Here is a 15,715-nt window from a genome sequence, read left to right as displayed (position 1 = left end):
TCACCACACAAAAAATTCAGTCACTATTTCTATGCAGGATGACTTCTTGTTGGGTACAATAGAAATTCCAGATGTATTTTTTTAATGTAGGAAACACCCTTCAAGAGAAATTCCCAGAAATAAGGCATCAAATGTTGTCTTCTCTATGGCCCACTAGACATTCATATCCCACAAAGGGCTCCTCCTTTTCTTCCCACACTGAGCTCTCCTAAACCTTCAGGATGAGTTTGAGTATGTTTTGCTCTCTTTTATAAATTAACTTTTATATTAACATGCTCCGTAATGGGTTTCATCATGCTACTTTCATATGCATGGAAATATACTTTATTTGTATCAGCTCCTTCTACATTGTCTCTCCCCAACCTCCTTTGTCTACTTTGGATGATCCCCTTCTTCCCCATAAATATTTCTCCTGTTTTCATGTAACATGTGTAAAATAGGCATGTCCTTACCTCCTCTCTCCCTCTATCTTATGAGTGTTTCTTAACCTGCATTGGTTCCCTTTCCAATTGCATCTTTAACTAACTCTCTCTCTCTCTCTCTCTCTCTCTCTCTCTCTCTCTCTCTCTCTCTCTCTTTCTTCTTTCTTTTCTTTTATCTTCTTTCCCTGGTAAAACCCATTCTATAATCTGTGCAAGGGGTTCTTTCTCTTTACAGTTATCTGCTTAGTAGATGGTATTCTGTTTCCCATTTCCTCCCATACATCAATGTATATTACAAATCAGCCATTTATGTTGGGCCTCTTCTTCTGAACAATGAAACTTATCACCAAGATCAAAGCTCTTCCTCCCTCTTGTTCTCTCTTGCTCTCTTGCTTTTACCCTCTTCCCCCTTTGTCCCCTCTCTCCCCATTCCCTTCCCCCCTTCTCTCCATATGCTTATCGATGGTCTCAATTCCTCTACTCCACTCCTCCTCTACTCTCCTATTTCTCTACTTCTCTCTCTCTCTTTCTATGCCCTACTATCTTTTTAACTCTTCTCCCCATGCCCTGAATAAACTACTCTATTATATAAAAAAAAAAAAAGCTAGTTCATCTTACATGGTGTAATCGAAGCATTCCACAAGTTTGTTTTTTTGTTTGTTTTTTGTTTTTTTGTTTGTTTTTTAGAAGAATTGAATAGGTAGAAGCTCCATTTTCATGTTGAAGGTTAAGAAACTGATAAGCCTGGTAACATTCAGCTAGAAGCTGCCTTGGTGTCACAGGTAGGCTTACATCCATACATAATGTTGAGTTTCTTTTATGACTTAAGATTTTGCTTCAGGTGTCACTTCTCTCAAATAAGAAAAGTGTGCAATGATACTGATAAGGTTGCTATGTCACTGACCCAAAAGCCTGTCTTCCTTCCTTTTACTCCTTATTGAAGATGTTTAGGGCTATACAATAACGAAATACCTGTTTGATAGCAGTCTTTTCTTCCTGTTGAAGTCTACTTATATAAAGTTCACACATTTACTTGTGAATGTATTCACCTTTCTGAAAAGAGTCCACTTAAATTTATACAAATAATTGCTAGCCGCCACTTTCTGTATAAAAGTTTTAAATAACATGCTCAAGATGTACCCACAGACATAGACAGACAAAATACATGAACGTACAACAATCAGGTTCCTGAAGCTATAATGTAGGGGATAATACAATATAGAGACCAAGAACATTGGCTAGGAAAGATCCTAGTGAATTCAGAGAAGATTCCTTCCAAGATAAGGCTAGGTCGATGCTTCCGTTTCTCTGATTGTATCATGGATGTAACAAACATATTTCATTCAAAGAGTTATTATGAAAGACTCGAAATGTTAGCACTTGGCACAGAACCTGGAATATAGTACATTCAATAGCGGAATTTTTTTTCCAGTTCAAATCATCGTTACTTGTTTGGATTTCACCCAACTCTGCCAGTGCAGACTTCTTCAAAGTCCCTAATAACCTTACTAACCTATTCTTAATAGTCTCCCATGAATGAGTCTCACCATATAAGGAGTTATGATAATGGTAGACAAATGGGTCTTAGAATAGTCAGGCTATGACCACAGTAATTCCACCTGGGAAATTCCCTAATGCTTCTTATTAATACTACTTGTACCAACAATGCAATTATACTGTTATCTCATTTCCTCAACTCTTTGCTACCCTTTAACTTCCATCTAACTATGTCTCATATCCTTCTACCTTCATATGGCGAAACCTAGGCATTGCTACCCCAGGACCTCCTGGGTGTTGTGCATGTTTATTCCACCATCCTAACACTCTCGCCTTGTCCAAGTTGCATACACTTTTGTGCTAAAATAAACTTTGCTACCATTTTGTGTGTGTGTCTGCGTGTGTGTGTGTGTGTGTGTGTGTGTTACACACATGACATAGGCACAAAAATGATTTTGTCTTGGGATTTTCTATTTTATAGAGCTTTCATCAGGCTATCAGTAATCTAGATGTCGGAAAAAGTCCTTCTATTCGTATCATTATTGGTCCCTTTGTAATGCCAGAGTTACTCTGCATAGTCTATTTATTTACCTTTTTCTTGCATACAAAATAATGTCTCTGTGTGTGTTTGTGTTTGTGTGTGTGTATTTTGTGTGTGTGTTTTGTGTGTGTGTGTGTGTGTGTGTGTGTGTGTGTGTGTGTGTGTGCGTGCGTGTGTTTTCTCTAAATTTTCCTAATCACATTCTGTGGATATCTGATCCCATATGAAAGCTTCTATTTGACATGCTGTCATTGGTGAATTTTTCCCTTCTCCATAATATTATACTAATATTTGTTTTTGTCCCAGATCTTTAGGTCTACGACACAGCAGATATACAGATAATTGGTTGACACAAAATGTAACAGAACTCATGTCCTCAGGATGAGTTCCCAAAGCAGACTTGGAACACATGAGGCATCTGCCTGGGGATTACTCACATGGTATTTCGTTCTCTGGAATGGTCATGCTAGCAGGAAAAAGAATTTGAGGTTACATTTAGTTTCTTGGTGCTTCATAGATATAAGCACTGCCTCCCAAGAAGATTCAACAAACTTGGTTGTTATTCTCCCTGTGTTTTTCTCTATTAAATGTGAGGTTCTATTGATTCAGACATCAAACAAAGAAGGCTTTCTGTGCATAATTACTGTTACAAACTTTATTGCTTCAAAATGTGGTCATACACAAGGGAAACCTTTATGTGGCTTACAGATATAGACTTTCATGGAACTAGAACTTTAGAGAGAGAACTTTAGAATATCCAAAGGTATTTAGTGTCTTTCAGCCAAAAAAAAAAGTCCACTCAATTAATACATCTGTGTTTTTAAGTATTTTAAACAATTCATTCTTATACATTATTATATTACATATGAAAACCAATTAAAAATTCCTTATCTAGTTTAGCCAATGACCCAGAATGTATAGTTGTCACCACTTTTGTCTCTTTCTGATATACTTGTTAGTCATATACAATGTATAGGACCTACCAGAAACACAAAAATAATTTCTAGAAATGAGTGTCTCTACACTTAGGCTCATAAAAGGATCTGCTAGTTTTGAATGTCTGTCAACTTAGATCTCAATATTAATCAAGTGGCACAAACCTCAATTCTGAAATACATAGAAAACAAGAGCAAAGTACATGTTCAAGTAAAAAAATTTGGGCCATGTTACTATCACCTCCAAGTTCTTGTAGTTTTCAGAAGAGCAAGAGGCAGTCATCCTTTGACACACAGTTACAGAGATATACGTGGCCCTCTGCTTCATTCTTCCTAAAAATCCTGAGCCACCATAATAAGGCACGAGAACAGAAGCATGCTTCCAAATTGACACCAGGTATAGTGAAAGAAGCTAGGCAGAAGGGGCTACATAGTGCATGAGTCCATGCATACCAAGTTTTCAGAGCAGTCAAATCCACAGATCTAGAAAGCAAATGAACACAGCTGGAAGAGGGAGGAAGGACTACTATTGACTGTGAATTTCTTTTGTGTGTGGTGAAAACTCTGACATAAGATGTTTGCAATAGTGATATAAGCCATGATGTAATAAATTTATGGCACTTAGAGCAGTGAATTTTATAATAGATAAGTTACATCTTAGTAAAGATCCAGTAACGTATTAGGGACAAGTATACGATATCAAGTAAAACTTTGGACCAGGGAAATACAAAGAAAGCATAGCCAAAACACACACACACACACACACACACACACACACACACACACACACACACACACTTTCAAAATGAATCCAGAATCATCATCCTTGGACCTTTGAGTTTCCATTTCCCAATCTCATGTGACAGTTTTCAAGTCACTAAGATGTTAGCATCTCCTTGCTTTCTTTGTTTCTTTTTTTCCCCCTCATTGGATTTTCTAGTAATTTTGAGTCAGGTGGAGAGGAGGCCCCGCATTGCTTGTGCTGTTCATTATGGAAATTGATTTGACCCTCATTTGCATCTATTTGCACCGCCATCAAGCTGATTTAGAATCCGAGGGTGGCTGCAACCTCCTCTGAAGCTGGCAGATTTGCTCTAAAAACAGAGCCCTGAACTTTGCATCCCGCTCTGGAGAACTCATTCTTTTGCCCTTTTGATTTCTGCACAACACGGGCAGAGTCTCAGAGAAATACAACTGGCGTTAACATGAAGAAAGGAAACCTTTGTTCCTGTCAGCTATAAATAGCCTCTGTTCCCTTGTCTACCCTCCAAGCTGCTAGTCAACCCTGCAATGCTGGTTGCACACAGAAATAAATACATTGGTCAGTGAAGCAGGTAGCCACAGGCAAGCTTGTAGGCTGGCGACAGGAAGCAAAGGACTTAAATCTTAAACAACACAGTGCGGCCTGCACTCCCAGCAACCATGCTTGCTGTATGGACACTGAGGTTTCTTATTCTTCCAGAACACCAGAAACTGAAGAATTAATGCTGAGCTCAAGTGCAAGGCACTCATGACCTAGGAGAAGCAGGCCTTACTCAACTTTGTGGTTCCCCTTACCTCCTGCGCTGTTTTCCTATACTGGCAAAGCCATCCTGTTGCTTTCCATCCAACCATTCATGCCTGTTCATTCGCTGTCTTCCTATGTCCAGCCAGAACTACCATCCTTGTCTCCTCTGTGAAATTTAGCATGTCTTTTATCAGGACATTAAAAATAGTTTTACTGTTGCTTATGATAGTAAACTATTACACTTCTACTGTTAAAAAGTGTGTTTAACTGAAAATGGAAGAGAGAAGGCATAAAAACTAACTATGCTCTCCCAGCTCAAATTCATCCAGCTTTCCAAAGTATAGTCTCCACCTCCAAGAGGAATATTTCTTCTCTAATGTAAAAGCTGTGGAGAAGCTGATTTCCACATGGAAATCCATAGTGCACATCTTTCTGTTTCCATAAATATAGATCTGTGCTATCATTTTTAGCAATTTCTATAAATGTATCTATAATTGGGGCATTTACCCTGTTTCATATGCATATGCACATATATGTTCATATATATGAATGCATATATATACACACATACATTCACATACACTGATAGATAATACATACATTCAGGCTTTTTTTATGCTCAAATTATCCATTTGGGCCTCGTTCTGTCCTCAAGTTCTCCAAGTTGCACCTGACATCTGGGCCTCCTGCTGCACCAGTGTGCTGATCAGAAGCTACCCATCCTCGACAATTCCTCTTGATGGTATTCTAACTGAAATAATGTCAGCTCGTGGGTTAATCAGTACAGTGGCCTTTATTTAGTTTCCTGAATTACTTGCAAGAGGAATAGAGTTTAGAAATAACCTGATATGGCATTCTCCTAAGTTGTTGGTGCTTAAGAACACAGGGTACAGTGTGGGGTTTAATTCAAATACAGAAATCCTACTGATGTGTCCTCCAGAGACTACGATGAGCAGTCTGGAAGCCATCATTTAGTAAGTATACTATTTAATTGTTTTGATCAGTCAATTATTACAACCTTGATTTTTATCAATTGCTTTACCTTTCAAATGAAGTAATATGGGGCCAAACACATACAGTTTGTCACATCTGCATGGACAATTAGGGACAGGATTTGAAGTAGTATCTCTATTTCTACATCCCCAGTTCTGTCATCTTCTCACTGTACCAGACATACTCAGTCTGGAGGAAAATTTCATTAGAACAAAAACTTCTGCACAGAATACCATAGCAGGGAGGATTTTTGCCTGGAACAAAGTGACAATTCTAGAATTTAAAGTGGGTTAAAGAAAGATTGACTCTGAGGCAAGAGTCCTTTATTGCTACTCAGATCAAATATCATACACATAGCTGTTTATATCTGCTGTAATATTGTGTGTTGTGTGTTGTATGTTGTATGTCTGTGTGTCTGTGTATGTGTGTGGTGCAAGCTATGTGCTCAACTTAGAAAAATTAAAGTACAACAGGATCATTGAACCAATAATACAAGAATATAGTGTTTGAGAAACTGTTCCTAGATTTGTCCCAATTTACATATACTCAGATATGTGTGTGTGTCCTCATTTGAAAATTAGGTAATAGCAGATACAAAGAGTTTAATAAGCTCATACCATACTTGTTTGCTTCTCCAGTAAAAGAGGGAATGAACTAGAAGCACACATGGACATATACAAGAAGATTTTATGAGAATAGATACATTCTTCCGTGAAGCTGGGCAAGAGGTCTGCAAATGGGTTTGTCATACATCATTCAGCGCAAGCCCTGCCCAGTTTGAACCCTTGATACTTTGGCCTCTAGACATGAGAATATAAATTTCTGTTTTCTAGGCCACTCAGTTTTCAGTACTTGTTATGTCTGCCTAAAAACTAGTATAGTACCTTCCAAAGCATATTCCTTACAACATGGTATATTTGAAGTCACAGTCAAAACAAGGATCAGCTAATATTCCTGACATCCAATAGTGTCAACTTACATAAGTCTAAACAAAGGAATTTGGAAGGCCTCAGGTTAAAAGAAAAATGCTAAGAGTTCCTTGTCATGAGGCATGGAAGCATAATTTTCCTTCTTAGCCATATGAGGTAGGGTACCTGCCCTATCAGGCAGAGAAGGATGACTTCTGTTCCATGAGTGACAGATCTCTGGAAACTGGATTGTTGTCATCAATGAGTATCAGACAGGTGAAACTAATGATGCTATCAAGAACACACATTTATCACCTTTTACCTTATGGTACTAATCAATAGAAAGTTGAAGCTATATCCCTGAAGAAAACAAGAATACCAAGAGAATGAGAGTTCAGGTCTTCATCTACTTAGCAAGCCTCTGGCCAATGGAATATGGAAAGAGACTCGAACATTTGATCTCAGGTAATAGTTATGATTGACAGACTGGGCCTCATGTTCAGGTACTAAGGTAAGATAGAAGAAGTAAAGTCATGATTACTAAATGATCTGTCTTTCCACTAATTTATATATAATCACTATCTAGTATTTTAGCTTTCTTCAAGAATAATAAAAGTAATTACCTCACTCCTCACACTGATACAGCAGCAGGTTTGTGTCTCTGTCATAACTATGTAGTAGATGTGACAATATGGTTGTCAAGGAAGTCTCCTTCCAAGTAAATTCTTGTCTTCTCAGACCTGATCCTTCTCTGTTTTACTCTACTCTTGGCCTTGGACAGATAACTATAGACCTTGCATCAATGGACTTCTGGACTCTGACATTCTCCTGAGACAGGCAATAGGAAACCAGTGAGAAACCAAGAGAAAAGGTGAAGATGCCATGTTGGTCACTCAGTCGGTGAGGGAACCACTGAGAAAATGGCCATTATCTTCTCAGAAGACAAGAGGATCTGTGAATTGGCCTGTGACTTATTTCTCTCCAATTTTGGTCTAATCACTATTTTTCTTCCTACCTATCTTTGTAACAGGTCCTGAATATCCTGTGTCCTTAGTTTGATAGGCTCTACATACTGTTTTTTGCTTACTGGCAATTCACTATTGCTTGAAAACATTTTCCTTTTCAAATACTCTTCAAAGTATTTGAGTATGAAATAATATATTCCTCAGGACCTGGTTGGCACAGAAATCTAGACTTGTTTAACTCTCTGTATAGGTAAATAAATCATGCTTTTAAAAACTCAAACTATATGTAAATAAACTCTTCCTTCCACTAGCTGTGTAAACTGATAAGAGACTCTTAGCCATGTCCCTCAGAGGGGAGAACGAGGCTGCCTCAGTGCCTGACTGTTTAGGTGGTCCCTTTCCTATGTTGCTTTAAATGTCACCTGGATTATCTACATTTTTATCTTTTTATAAAATGTATGCTTTTATTTAAGTTGGTTTTCTTTTTCTTGTTGTTGAGGCAAAAATACCTGATGGAAAGAACTTGAGGGAGGAAAGGATATATTTGGGGTCATATTTGAAGAAGGTCCACTGTGGCAGGAAAGTAATGGTGGAATTTCATGGCACTGGAAGTTTGCAACTAGGATGCCTCATTGTCCAGTGGACCAGGAAGCAGGGGGAGCTTAGCTTGAAGCAGGCTGTGCTATAACCCATGTGGCCTACCTGCCTCAGTGACTCACGGCTAAGCCACACCTTCTGAAGTATCCCTGACCTCCCTGTCTCAGTTAGGGTTACTATTGCTATGCTGAAGCACTACAAACAAAAGCAACTTTGAGAGGAAATAGTTCCTTCCCTCACTGTTCCGTATAACTATGCATAATCAAAAGCAGTGAGGGCAGGAACTCAAGCAGGGCAGGGCCCTGAGTACCTGGCTTGCTCATCAGTCTCGGGACAGCACCACTCACAAAGAGCTGGGCCCTTCCCATTGATCACTAAGAAAATGCCCTACAGGCTTGCTTTCAGCCTGATCTCCTGGAGGCATTTTCTTAATTGAGGTGTGTCTCTCAGGTAACCTTAGTTTGTGTCATGTTGACATAAAACTATCTAGCATAGTCCCCAAATAGTTCGACCAGCTAAGGACCAAATCTTCAAATACACAGGAGCCCCCAATGGGACATTTTACATTGAAATCTTAACAACTCCCAATATGTCATAAAAAGTTCTGACTGGTCCTTATCTTTAAAATGGCCTCATTTGAAAATGACTTGCCTCCCATCTCTCATTATAGCCTGTCCTGCCCTTCTCTCCTCTTCTGACCACCCACTTCTCATCAACTATACAGGGTAGGGATAGGGAACATTTTATTGTGAATCTTTTCTGGAAGAATTAACTTTTTTATTAAGAATTTAGCTCACATAAATTGTGTCTTGTTTAATAATGCCTCTGGTTTCCTGGGATGCTTTAGATAAATTATCATATGTATAGGTTAGGTATAATATCTCTCCTAAATGTTATGTAGGATTTCTTCATGAACTGTGTCAACTGTCCATACAAGATACTAGCACTGAAGTGTTTTGAAAGGATAACAAATATTAACGTTAAGCAGAGACCTTATAGTCTATAAGATTCTCACAATTACCACCATCATTAAGATTTTCAAATAGTATTTTGGGGAGAAAAACTTTTGCCTCATGTTGAGTTCCTTAGTCACTTCGTGGTGGATATTCGAGTTTCCATGCTCAGCAAATCTGATTCTTCCAGAGATAAGACTCATAGCTTTCTCTTTCCTTGAATTTAGGCCATTTGGTTGAACTAAATAGAATTTGCTTTTAATCAAACCTGAATATACACACAGTCTGCTTAAGCCCCACGTTCTTTGCATTGTCAAAGCTACAATGAGGATGAAATTATCATTTTATCCTTAACACTTCTCCATCTTCATTTTCACCCCCCCCCCTACCATGGATCCCAAGCAGGCATGAGAAACTGTTGTGTGATCAGCTAAAGCCTGGTCATTCTGACTCCTATCCATGTTTGCACTTCAAGGAATCAAGCGCTCTTTTATTATGTTTTACAAGAATTTCCTCACCGCGAATGCATTCCAATAATGACTTAGTCAATGTGCAAAGACCTAGTAAGTGCATAATCAGTATCATTCTCCAAGATGAAATAGATGTGGTAAAAACTAACTCAAATTGCCTCTTCCTGGTGCACAATCTTGTGTTTGTGCTAATGCTATGAGACAATGGAAGTCATTATGAATAAGATCAAAGTTTTGCTAGAATGTAAGTTGGGAAAAAGACTCTAGGTAGAGAAGACCCAGATGTTTTCCTCCCATTTTCATCTTGTCAGTGGGGTTCTTCCCCACACTGTTACCACATGGAGTGTCTTCTTCCAGAGTTCATCTTCACAACAACCTGAGAGGGTACTGTGTTTTGTATTTCTAATTGGGGAAGGGTTTTTATCAAGGAGAGCTATCTCTATGCAAAAGGAGAGGCTAGGGGAAATGTAGTCCAAAATGATTTACAACTGCCCTATTGTTTTCTTTGTAGAGTTATAGGCATCATTTCCCCCACATTTTCTGACATGGGTAATCCACATATGAAATAAAGCATTATAACTTTCAGATGCATTGTTCTCCCTGCTTGATAAACTTATAATCATTTGAATTAGGTGTGATAGTTTTTCTTCACAGCCCTCTCTCCACCTTTCACCATGCATTCTTTCTAGGCAACCCCATTCTTGTCAACACCAATCTGACACCATTTGCTTTCTTTAGAATGTGGCATAAAGAAACCACACAGAAGGTTATTGTAACCTTCTGCCCTTGGATTCCACCATTTACCATAATACTGCTGAGATTTCTGTTTGGCTCCACGTTTCAAACTTTTATTCCTCCTTTTATTTTGATGAGTAACATTTTATTTTATAACACATTATTAAAAATCATTCACAGCTGAAGATTATTGAATTGTTTCAATTTTTTGATTTATGAATAAAGGCACTAAACTTTCCCATGAACTTATGTAAACAGGTATTGCAATATAATATTTTATCATTTCTTTGAGAGCTTCATATGTTTTTAGATCATACCCATCTGACTCCTCGACTACCTCCTCTCAAGTTTACACACCCTCCCCTGTCCACTTTCAGGTCTTCTTTGTTTTGTTTTGTTGTTGCTGTTTTTAATAACTCAACAAGTCAAATTTACACTACTTCTTTACTCCTGGTTGTGGAGTCACACCCTTAAAAGAAAACTGACTCTCTTCCCCAGAAGTCATAAACTCTTTAGTAGCCCTTCAGTTAGAGGTGGGGGCTTTTGAGTCCCTCTCTCTCTTCAATGCTAGGATGTTTCCTGGCTTTATCTCTTGTAGGCCTTGTCAGGCAACCACAGCTGTTGTGAGCTCATGAGTGTGCCACTTCAGACATTTTCAAAAGACACTTCTTCACTCCCTGACTCCTGACTTAGAATCTTTCTGTTCCCTCTTTCATGATATGCCCTGAATGTGCGGAGGTGCAATGTCTCATTCATGGCTGGGCACCCCACTGATACTTATCCTCTGGACTTTTATCAGCTCTGCGTGTCCGCATTAACTCTACCGCACAGAGAAACATGTCCGGTGAAGTCCTCAGATAAGTCATTTTGAGCCATAATGACAGCAATGTGAAGCAATGGCCACTGCGAGTTCTGTACATTGTCACCAACATTTTAGATTGCAGCTTGTATTTTATTTATTTATTTATTATTTATTATTTATTTACTTATTTATGAGTTGTGCTGCATAACTATTCCTTTTCTTTTTAACAGCAATTATATATTTACTTTACATCCCAATTAAAGCTTCCTTTCCCTCCTCTCTTCCCAGTCCCTCCCAGTCCCTCCTCTCCTTCTCCCACCCACCCTTCTCTCTCTTCTCCTCAAAAAAGGGGAGTCCTCCTATCAATATTAAAACCAGCCTTGGCAGATAAAGTTGTAGTAAGACAAGGAACAACTTCTTCTATTGAGGCTAGGGAAAGCAGCTCAATTTGGGGAAAGGAATCCAAAGGCAGGCAACGTGGTCAGAGACAGCCGTTGCTCTAGCTTTGGGGTTCCCGCATGAAGACCCAGCTGCACCATTGTTATATATGGGATGGCACTTTTTCATTCGACTGCAGTATATTTCTTCAAGGCTGGCATTTGTATCTCCTTATTGGCTAACACTGTGTCTGCACACTTCCCTATGATTGCTTGCTATTCATATATCTTCTCTATTTAATGTCAAATCAAAGAGTTTGCCTGTTTTGTGTTCCTTTCTTACTATTGAGTTTTTAATGGTTCTTTTTATTATCTTACTATTAATCATTTTCAGTTGTGTGTGTGTTTGTGTTTGTTTGTGTATATGAGTGTTGTGCAATATATATATATATATATATATATATATTCATTAATGTGCATATGTATGTTTTAATATAAAATTGCTTGCAAATATTGTGACTCAAAAGACTCAATATTTACTCTTTTATTTCCCTTTGAGTATCACTTAACTACCCTCAAGTATTATATTTCCCTTTCAATCCTTTAGTCTTTTAAAAATGTTATATGCGTGAATGTTTTGCTTAGAAATGTGTACTATGAATGTGTAGTCTAGAAGAGACCAGACTAGAGCATCAGATGTCTTGAGACTGGAATTGCAGATGATTGTGGTTGCTTGCAATCAAACCTTGATCCTCTGTGATGAGATATCTCTCCAGCCTAACCTTTAGTCTATTTTTTTCTTATTGAAAACACTTTAATGTTGAATGTAAACTGAGATATTATTGTCTGTCCATAAATTTCTCTAAATGCATAATATTTTGAATCCCTTTTGGAAGTCCCTAAGATACCTACTCCCGAAGTTGCACATGAACTATAAGTCATGGGTCCCAAGCTAGAAATTCATGTAGGTAGCCAGTTAACATTAATCTGCATCACTACAACTATTTGCATTCTCTAATTTAGGTTGACACAGGCTGTGTTTTGATGCTAAGCAATTCATGCAACTGTGAAAATTACGACACAACAGATATGCTTTTATCTATTTCGCAAAATCTGCACAGCTACACAATAATTTTTCATCACTCCGTTAAGTTCCTTGTTTAATCACTGCAGAAGCTAGCCAACAAGCATTTAACATCCATTTTATTGCTCCTACCCGCTCCACTCACTGCAGATGATCATGCCACTACCTTGATAGAAAAACAAGAAACCCAGTATGTATGAATTCTCATATCTCAAATTCAAATTCCACTTTCTTCTCTTTATTTCAAAGGACAGCCGATTTCCCCTTTATACAATATGGTCTTTTTGGGTAGTGAGACCGTGAGTCCATCCTAGTCTATGCCTTGTTACAGAAAACATCTGTATCTGTGCTACTAATGGCACCTTCTGAAATTGCAGCCTAGTCTCAAGATGCTGCCATATTTGTTGTCCTTTATTCAATAGCAGATGTTTCGTTCAAAGCTGGATACTATTTCTCAATTTTTGTTTTCTCTACCCTACTAATTATCTTTTCCTGGTAAACATTTTAGATGTTTCTCTCATTGACGCTAGTGATTCCTTTTTCTTCAACCACCCCCAACTCTATGGCACCCTCAACACTCCATCAACACTGCCCTTCATAGACAATAAGGAATTTCAAAAATGGAACTAACAGACCTGGAGTTGAGCCCTTGGTAAAGCATTTGCTTAGGATGTGAGAGGCTTAACTTCTATTGCTATCACTGCAGAAGACTGATATACATTTTTGAGAATTTGACATTTTCAACCCTTATTTTATTTGATCTTTTGGAAATATTTGATATTGCTATTTTCTGAGACTTATTCTTTTGTCTTCTAGATCTATAGTCTCTTCAAACTTCTATGTTAATTTCTACCCATTCCTCAGGGGTCTTCTTGACGTCTTTATTGCCATACAATATTTTGGTGACCCTCGAGTTTGTCTAGTAAACATTGTCTTATTCTCAGAATCCCTAGATGATTGGAGAACATGGTTGTTTCAAGATTCATCTACATGTCCATGAAGCAGTCATAACTCTTGACCTCAGCTTTACTGAGTTCTTTTTTTTTTTTAAGCAGACTTGATGCGAGATTTATTATTGAACATGATTTGGTAGGGTATAGGAGAGCACTGTGGAAGCCTTCAGAAATGCAGGGCTCTCCAGTTGTCCAGAGGACCACGATTGGAGATATATTTGACACTACAGCCATCAAGAATGAGCCGCTTCTCAGCAACCATGTCTTCAAATTCATCTGCATTAAATTTGGTGAAATCCCATTTCTTTGAGATGTGGATCTTCTGGTGGCCAGGGAACTTGAACTTGGCTCTGCTCAGAGCCTCAATCACATGTTCCTTATTCTGCAGCTTGGTTTGGATAGACATAATGACCTAGCCAATGTAAACCCTGGCCACTGTGCCCTGGGGCTTCCCAAGGGCACCACAGATATCTGTCAGGAGCCTGCCAGCCCCAGCACAGGACAATATCTTGTTGATATGGATGACATGGAAAGGGTGGAGCCTCACCTGGATATGAAAGCCATCCTTGCCACAACTCTTTACCATGTATTTGAATAAACCACTCAAATCCCATTCTCCTAATGAGATTTCTCCATTGACACTTTCCTAAGGTCTTTTTATGACTTTTTCTTCCCTTCTTATCTTTGAATCTGTCATTATCCAAACCATATTACTTATTGTTCAAGAGAAAAATCTAAGAATCCCACTGACTCATTTTTTGGTAACATTCTGATTGGTCAGCATTACTTAGCCACATCCACACCATCTTTCCACATAATAAGCATCGGCTGGTCACATTCCTGTGGTAGACACTCTGATACCATTTTGAAATAGAGTTAGATGCCACGTTTGCTCTCACATTGAGTTTTGGTTCACTAAGGCAGAGGCAGCATATTGTGTTCAATGAGTGCCTCAGGGAAGGGGAGTCGAAGCAGACTGAGGTGAAAGAGTCAGGAGAAACTTGACAAAGGCAAGTCTTCAGTGGAATGACAGTAGCACCTTCCACTTTTGCTGTAGGTCTACAGCCCGAAACCTTTATACAGAGGTGCTCTGTTTCTCGCCAATATCAGTAATAATGGTTCCCAACACAGCTTATCGGCCTCTACACTACCTTCCTTCAGCCTGTCCTCCACAGTGTTTTCTGCAACACACTGCACTGAGCATCTCTCTCTCTCTTCTACCTGAAATTAATCAATAGGTCCCATTTGTTTTTATTTGCATCAAAAGACACAATGGTTTAGCTCCTCACAAGCCTGACAGGTCTAATGAGTGACCACCATCAGTCGCTGTATTGACCGTTCAGTTTCCTGGATGTGCCAATGCTCCTATCAACTTGATCCTTTACAGATGTCGACTCCTCCCCACTAGGAATTGCTTCTTTCTGGCTGCTTGACTGGTACCCACTCGCAAATTCATCAACACCCTGTGTATGTCAGGTTTCTTTAGATGCGCAGGCAGATTTAAGCACTGCATTTTTATGTTCTACAGTAACTTATGCATTTATTTATTATTACATATATCACATCATAACTACTTACTTCTCTATTCCTCCACATAAACTTCAAGTGTCTTGAGGAAAAGGAAAATGCCACATTCATCTCCATATCCCCAGTGCGCAAAACAGTCCCTGGCATATTCATAGGTACTGAAAATATTTATTGAATAGGCATGAATGAATTAATTAATATTAGATATTTCCCTTGATTAATGAGGAAAAGCTCTGCTGTGAGGCTGAGAGAACACTTCTTTCCTATAACTCCAAGCAGTCAACATGAATTTATCAAACTTTATCTACATGGTATCCATTGTGCTGGGTGTTATTGCACCAAAGGTAGAACATATAGTTCCCGTTCCCAGTACTTACCATCCTTGAGCGAAGACAGGTATGTAAACAGTGAATTTAAAAAGAACGAGGAGATTTAATGCTGAGAAAAAA

General features: G+C 38.6%; 1 pseudogene; it reads right to left on the bottom strand.

The window, feature by feature from the left end:
• Nucleotides 1-13,905: 13,905 nt before the first annotated feature.
• Nucleotides 13,906-14,325, bottom strand: LOC148001371 (large ribosomal subunit protein uL16-like; annotated as a pseudogene).
• Between the last annotated feature and the right edge of the window lie 1,390 nt (nucleotides 14,326-15,715).

This window comes from Rattus norvegicus, chromosome 14 (assembly GCF_021556685.1).
Source record: "Rattus norvegicus strain SHRSP/BbbUtx chromosome 14, alternate assembly SHRSP_T2T, whole genome shotgun sequence".
NCBI classification, from domain to species: Eukaryota; Metazoa; Chordata; class Mammalia; order Rodentia; family Muridae; genus Rattus; species Rattus norvegicus.
The sequence above is the reverse complement of the archived record's forward strand: the minus strand, read 5'-3'. Positions and strand labels throughout refer to the sequence as shown.